This window comes from Crocodylus porosus, unplaced genomic scaffold (assembly GCF_001723895.1).
Source record: "Crocodylus porosus isolate Cpor-Errol unplaced genomic scaffold, CroPor_comp1, whole genome shotgun sequence".
NCBI lineage: Eukaryota > Metazoa > Chordata > Crocodylia > Crocodylidae > Crocodylus > Crocodylus porosus.
Genome location: NW_017728926.1, coordinates 15954249 through 15961829, shown reverse-complemented (window position 1 = coordinate 15961829; position 7581 = coordinate 15954249).

Sequence of the window (7581 nt, the reverse complement as noted above, 5' to 3'; positions counted from 1 at the left end):
CCCCAGCTCCCTACTTTAAAGAAAAGCCCCAGTACTCACCAGGTGCTGCCAGGCAGGGGGCTGATCCCCACTGTCCTCCACTGCCCCACAATGCATGGGGGGCTCTGCATGAGTGCTCCCCCCCATGGCTGCCCCACCCAGGCCAGCTCCTGCCCTTTAAGAAAAAAAACAAGAAAAGCCCCAGGACTCACCATTCCTGCAGTGGCCTCAGGGCTTCGGGGGTTGTGCAGAGGCCCCATGTGGCGCGGGGCAGCAGGAGGCAGTGGGGATTGCCCCCCACCAGGAGGAGGGTGAGTCTGGGGGTTTTCTCCTGTTTTTTTTTTTCTTAAAGGGCCAGAGCTGGCCCAGGCAGGGCACCCATGGGGGGGGCTGGGGGCTAGTGCAGAGCCTTCCACACAGCATGGGGCAGTGGGGATCGCCCCCGCCCAGCAGCACCCGCTGAGTTGGGGCTATTTTTTCCCAAGTGCCGGGAGCTGGGGCAGGCGGGGCAGCCATTGCCAGGCTGTGGGGGAGGCCTGGCTGATTCGGAAATTCGGCAGCAGCTGAATCGCCAAATCGGATTCGGCCGAATCGAATCGGGACAGTGATTTGAATCACCAAATCGAATCCCTGGCCCCTGACTCGGCCGAATCCGAAGCAAATACTAGCCGCTTCGTGCAGGCCTAGCAAATGTGGGCTGCGCTCAAGTGTAGCACGGCTTGTCTCACAAGCTCCCGCCTTGCAGGTCTGCGAGCCCGTCTCCACCCTGACGCGGGGGGCATCTGCAAGTCTAGGCCAAGCATTCACATGCAGTTCTGCTGATACAGTCAGTCCCGTGCACAATGCCACTGGCAGTTCCAGTCCTGCAGACCCCTCTGCACCCACGTACAGCTCCGTCTCAACCTCTGGCTATTCCAGTCTTAGGCTGCCATGCAGCCTTTTCCCTGCCCTTCCCCTCTGGCCTGCACCCGCAGCTGGCCCACTCGTAGGTCTCTGCCACATTGAGAAGGCGCTACAGCACTGGGTGCACAGCACACAGCAATGTCACTCCAAACCAGGCCCCCAGCTGGGAAAAGCTGCTGCTTTCCATTATAAGCAGTGGCAAATTGCCCTTTGATTTCAGTGGTGCCTGGATTTCACTGGATGAAATTAAACAGAAATTATGGACCTGGTGTCCATAGGCCTGCACTTAGGAAGCCATAAAAACACAAGGCAGCAATAAGAAATGGGAGAATTCACTACTTGTGCTCCAGCATCTTCGCAGAGGGCATCACTGTCTGCCACCAACAGTGACCTCATTTCCCTGCACGTCAGGCTGTTTCTGATGTTTCGGGTAGTACAAAGTAGCTGTACAAGAGGGTTGTACAGAAAGTTTTCAAGGGCAGATTAGACAAGTACTTGTCTAGGATGGGTCAGATGAGACTGATCCAATGGGGGCTTGGACTAGAGGTGACTTCCTGAGGTCCCCTCCAGCTCTGCTCTTCCATAATAGAGGCTGGACTCAATGATCTGCTGAGGTCCCTTCCAGCCCTAATGAAATCTATGAAATCTTCCCCTCCCAGTTTCACAGGGAGTTGCAACAAGCCTTCCTTGGGGCGTCCTTCTGTGCTGACAAACCCTGTTGTCTACTGGTAGCTCAGATGTCACCACTGGTGAATCTAGAATTTCGAAAAGGCGGTGGAGACGGCGAGGTGAGTGATCACATATGAAACACCACATATTTTTATCCCATTAAAAATTCACTAGAAACTTGACTAATATGCTACGGGCCTGGGGCTGTATTTGTACGTTTAAGATGGAAGGAAAAGCAAATATAAGATCGCTAGAATGGATTAAAAATAATCTGCAAGGCTGTGAAATAGGAGCTTCCTTACCAGGAGCAGCTAACAGACAGCAGGACTGCAGAACAAAGGCTAGCTTGATTGGTGCAACATCGAGACCATTAAATAGGAGAGAGGACCCCTAATGTGTGTGATGTGAAGAGCTGAGAAGGGATCAGGTAAGATGACACCAGGAGGTCAAGTGACTCCCTCAGCTCTTTGGGTGGAGCAGGAATCAAAGAGTGGCATCCACCCCCGGATGCCACTCTTCCTCCCCAGCTGGGGCTTGAACAGTTGTTCCTCTTTCAGGAATTACACCCACCCGCCTCAGTCTTTGCTGAACCCACCTCTGGGAGCTTGGCAGGGGAGCCCAGGCCCACCCGCTCCTGTGGGATCCACTTCCAGCCTGGGACCCCATAGAAAGCAGATGAAAAGCTCTTTTCTTGCCAGCCTCTCATTGCTTCCAGCTATGCCACTTGCCAGCACCACTCCCTTTGTGCATCGCCGCAGGTACCTGGGCCAGCCCTCTGATGCCTGTTGTTGTGGGGAGCTCCTCTCAGCAAGTCCCCGAGACCCTCTGAGCCCCAGCTTTCCAGACCCCGTCTTTGCTGAAGGGCCACAGCAGCAGCATCCTCTCTTGGTGCCTCAGCTCCTGCTCCCAGGCTGTAGTCAACTGGCCGAACCTGTGGCAGAGCACAGCCCATAAGCATCCCCCAGTCTGCTTTGATATTGGGTTGCCTCTCAAAGCAGCCTACCTAGACCTTCTTCTTCACCAGGGCCCAGCTCCAGGGCTTCCCCCGCATCAGTCCAACCCCCATCAGGTGTGGCAGGAAGAGCTAACTGAACAGGCTGGCCCAGCTTCTTCATCCTTAACGGGACAAGCTGCCCACTGACCCCCAGCATCTGAAAACAGGGACGGCTGCTGCTACGAAGGTATCTCTGGTAATATTTGCACAGCAGTGACTCCATACCTGGGTCAGCATTCAACCAGCTGGCGTGGGCTTCGGGAACAGGGTAGCTCGTGCAGCAAAGGGCTCAGTGCAGGCTTCAAAACCCATCCAAGAATTTGTGCTGGACTTGAGGTGGTTACATCACACAGGGTTTTGTGCCCCTGTGCCTGGAAAGCCAGAAGTCCCAGAGCTGTACTTGCTTGACCTGCAGCCTCTGCAATGACTACGGTGCGGATGGTGGCACAGGTGGGCTAGCAGAAGTGAGGTCTTACCCTGGATGCTCCAGTCTGATGGGCAAATGGTACAAGAGACCCCTGCGGTGTTAAACTGATGAAAGGGAATAACAGGGAAGGGATGTGGGCCACACCAGTCTGACCCTGGTAAGACCTGTACTAGAATAATGCATCCACTTCCACAAACGCCACCCACCACTCAGATCTGCCCCTATGTCCTATATCCTCCTATGCCTGTGCCCATGCTAAAGAGAAGAGAGGAAACATCAGGCTGGTGTTTAACAGGTTTCTCTCTGCTGATGCTACTAGCACCCAGCTGTTAAATAAAACTCCCCCACAATTGCCAAGATTATAAATCAGCCTGTGAGCCGATCACTCCCATACCTACTGCCCAGTCCTCTGCTAATCCTGACATCTCTTTAAAAGACATCCAGAGATCGATTCCCCCCCCCGCCCCCCACCAAAACACACACACATTTGGAAGCAAGGGAGTAGACAGCCAGTGTTGCCAACACTCCCAGTTTTGTAGTTAACCTGGTGATACTGGGGAATTGTCTCAAGCCCCCAGCTCTGGGGGCCCTGTAATGGTAGGAGGAGCTCTACTCTTCTTTGTTTCTTTAAGTGAATTTTAGCCCTTCTGGTTGAGGAGAAAAGCTTGGAAATGGGACTCAAGCGTAACTTAAAAGGAAGACGTGGGTTGCTTAAAATGTTGTGTGCAAATCCAATGGGGGTTTTTTTAAGTCAGTTTAAGTGACTTTGGAATGACTGGGGTTGGTGACACTGGTGACTCGTTATTGTTTTCCACTTTGTTGGTGCCTTTCTAACCTGGATGGCAGAGCTGAGAATCAAGCATAGTCTGGGCAGAGCCTGCCCTCTGTCGGCACAGTGCGAGTACGGTTGCCTCCTAGGTACGAGGGCTGTGCATGGGGGATACCCAGGCATGACTCAGGTTGCCCAGGCAAGAGCAGTGAGGTGCCAGGGTTAGAGAAGAGGCCAAGAGTGTCCACAGATGAGAACTGCATGGTCAGAGCCACACTAGGGCATCCGCTGTGGTGGCAGCGAGGGCTACAGGTCTGGACATTTGCAGGAAGTTTGCAAAATACTTGCTCCGATAACCCTCACTTCCCTTGGCAGCTTGGATCCTTCGTCCTTTACTTCTCCTCTCTCTTCCTCTTGAGCGTGCGTACATGCGTGTGCGCATGCACATGTACCAGAGCTGAACCTTAGCTTAGAAACTTCTCCTTGTGGTCTCTTGCACAGCATTTTATTTTTTAATCAAACCAGCAAGCGACCAAAGTGTGGCTCACCCCACAGAGCATCTCATCTCTTGGGGGCAACTAACAAGCGGCAGAATCACGTTTTAAGAAAGAAAATAAGAGAAGAAACAAAAACAAAAACCAACCCCTTCTGCACTCATGGGTGTTTCCAACCTGGCTCCCTGCCACAGCTCACCTTCCATAAAGCAGTGACCTTTGCATATCTGCCATGGCAAATCCTAGTCACTGGGTGGAAAAAAGATGCAACGCTGGAGAGAAAAGCAGTGGAGAAAGGACCTGGGACAGACATGATGGCAGGATCTTGTCCTGTATCTGCAGGAGACAGTGAAAAAAAATAAAGACTGTAACCCGAGTGGTACTCCAAGATGTACCCCGTCTCCAATTGAAGGGATCAGGGCAGGTGCACGAGCGCTGTGGGAGGTGTAGGGACTCTCCTTCCCTATAAAGCAGAGCCAGACCACCAGTGGGGACTTAACTATATACCTTTTAGTGAGGGAAACAGCGGCAGGAACATAACACATATAAACCAGGGAGTATGGGGGACCCTACAATACCCCGAGGGGATGCGATTCAGTAAAAGTTAGGCATTCACATTTGTAGACAGATTCATCTAGTTAACCAAAGACAGGCTTAACAGAATATAAAAAGCAAACAGCACAATAAACAACACTGATTGACAAAATATAAAATGCACAAAATACAAAACACCACAGCACAAGAGATATAGGGCATAGGTACCTGGGGGGGGGAACACAGTAACCCCTTCCACTCCAACAAGAGTTTCTGCCCTGTTGCTTCACTCACCCCAGCCGAGACTTGAACTCGGATCTCCCACCTGGTGGGCAGCCACCACTCCCTTGACTCAGCTGTGCTGCCCCTTTTTTCCGCCTCCTGCTGACCCGAGGGGCCAATCAGGGGACAGAAGGGTGAGTCTCTGGGCCCTGATTGGTGAGGAAAGGGAATCCCAAGCCCTCCAATCATTTTTTGCCCTTTCAAAGCCCCCGGGCCAAACCATTACCAGCTAGCTCATCACAAGAATCAACCCATCAGTCAAGGATTTTGGAAAACTTAAGATGCGCATCCATAGCACAGTGGACTACCCCGTTGCTTTGAGAACAATTATACCGAACCGTGCTGAGCTTATGGCACCCGTTCCCAAAACTTTCTCAAAATGTGGCCGGTTTAGAGAGACGCTATCAAATTATGCCTCCACCGATTTTTCTTTGCAGGCTGAACGACAAACACTAAGCACTTGCTTAACTTCAAGTGCATGAGTAGATCTGTTAAAACCTCCCAATCTAAGCCCCCAACAAATTTAGGCAGGAAAGTTAAAGCATTGAGAACCTCTTTCCTTTAGCAGCAATAGCTCTGAACACGATCTGGGATGAAGTCGCCTTTGAGACATGTCATCGGTAAAGAGAGGGGGAAAGAGATTTGCGTGAAACACAAAGAGGTTTGGGGTTAGAATAAACCAGGTCTGGAGCTGCTTGAAAATTATTTTTCCATAAAAAGTTTGATCTTATTAAAAAAACAACCCTCAGAGCAAGAAATTTAGATCTTAGGAAAAACTTTCTTACAAGGAGGCTAGTAATGCACTGGAACAGGTGACCCAGAGAGGTGGACTCCCCATCCTTGGAGGTTTTTAAGACCCAGCTAGACAAAACCTTGGCTGGGGTGAGATAACTGGGGCTGGTCCTGCTTGGAGCAGGGGGTTGGATTAGAGGCGACCTCCTGAGCTCCCTCCAACCCATATTTTCTATGGGTTCATAATTCTTTGCCAATTCTGGCAGTGTCCCTGAGAGTCAAAAGAGAGTCTGACTTTACTTGTAGTCACAGTCCCATACAACATTTAAGCCCTTGCATAACTTGGCTTCACTTTACTTGAGACTCAAGGTCCCAAGCTTTAGACGTGGCCTTGCCGTCAGACTAACAACCCCCTGAGAGCAGGGATCCAACTCTTTGCTTTATCTCTGTGGTGCCTAGCTAGCATAACGCGCTTCTGGTGCATCCCCTAGCTGATAAGGCAAATACAAATAATGAATAATCATCATCATCAAGCCCATACCCAATGCCACTGAAATTAAGCCCCAAATGCCTGGATTCAGCTACAACTTGCCTTGAGGCTGACCAAAGGCCATTAAAATTAATGAAAGATTTTGTTTTAGTTTGTTTTTTAAACTTATTTTAATAAGTGTTGGAGCTGTCTGATTCAGGTTATAGGAAGGAGGTGACAATTTTCCTAGGTAGAGAAACTGGAGACAAGTCAGTGAGAGATGGTCTCTGGTCTGTGCTTTGTCTCTTTTTCGTCTTAAATTACTCAATGGTAATTACTTCCTGTGCAGAAACTTTCCAAGGCAAGAAGTAAAATGGCCAGCCCAGCTGAGAAAATGTGTGAGACACGAAGAAGAAAAAAATAAATCTCAATTTTGTGGCAAAACACAAACCTAAAGAAAAGTTTCTGGTTTTTCTTCCTTCCTTTTTCATCTATGCCCCCCCTTTCATCAGTGGCAAAATGAGAAAAGGGGGAAAGGGTGTATACAAATGGTGGGGGGAAACGATATGAAAAAAGCCACTTTGAAGTTGCAAGAAAACATAGCAGTATGCCTTGCTTTCAATCAAAAGTTTGAAGCAAAACTTCTTTGCTCTGTGGGAGGGCATTTTTCTTATTAAAAATAAGCTCTACAAGGCAGCAAACAAGGCAACCAGGCTGCAGTGACCAAGAGTTTGCTGGTATATCCATACCATAGCACATAGCTATCTACACAGCTCTGTGAGCAAGCCCCCGGGGATATACCAGGAAATGGATCCCTTTGGGTATCATATTTCTCTCTGCAGATGAAATAAATTAGATGGGGAAAAAAAAGATCTTTATGCACCTATACTTGCGCTTTTCGCTGCTCTATTTCAAAGGCTCACGCCCTGCCAGACACTTCAACTGGCAACCTTTTCAGCAGGCACTACAAAGTGCCACCCTGTGCCCTGCTGAAAGATGTGATGCGAGAACAGGGGAAATCTACAGGGCTTGAAAACAGGAACTTGCTTTGTCACGCAAGCATATACCTCAGAGAAGGGAAAGTTTTGTGCTGTCATGTGGGCAGGTGTAATGAAGGAAAGGAAGAGTGGGCAGAAAAGCCCAACCTGCATGACTTGAAGTCTCTTTTCCCACTGTTGATGTAATTGCTCACTGCCGTTTTGGGGACAGCCAGGGGTTTACTGCAGGCAAACTTGGCATTTTTCAGGCCAGAAGGAGAAATCTGTACGTTCTGGGCAGGGTGGAAAGGGTTAAAGCCAAAAAGGGCATTTAAAAAAATAGATTGAACCT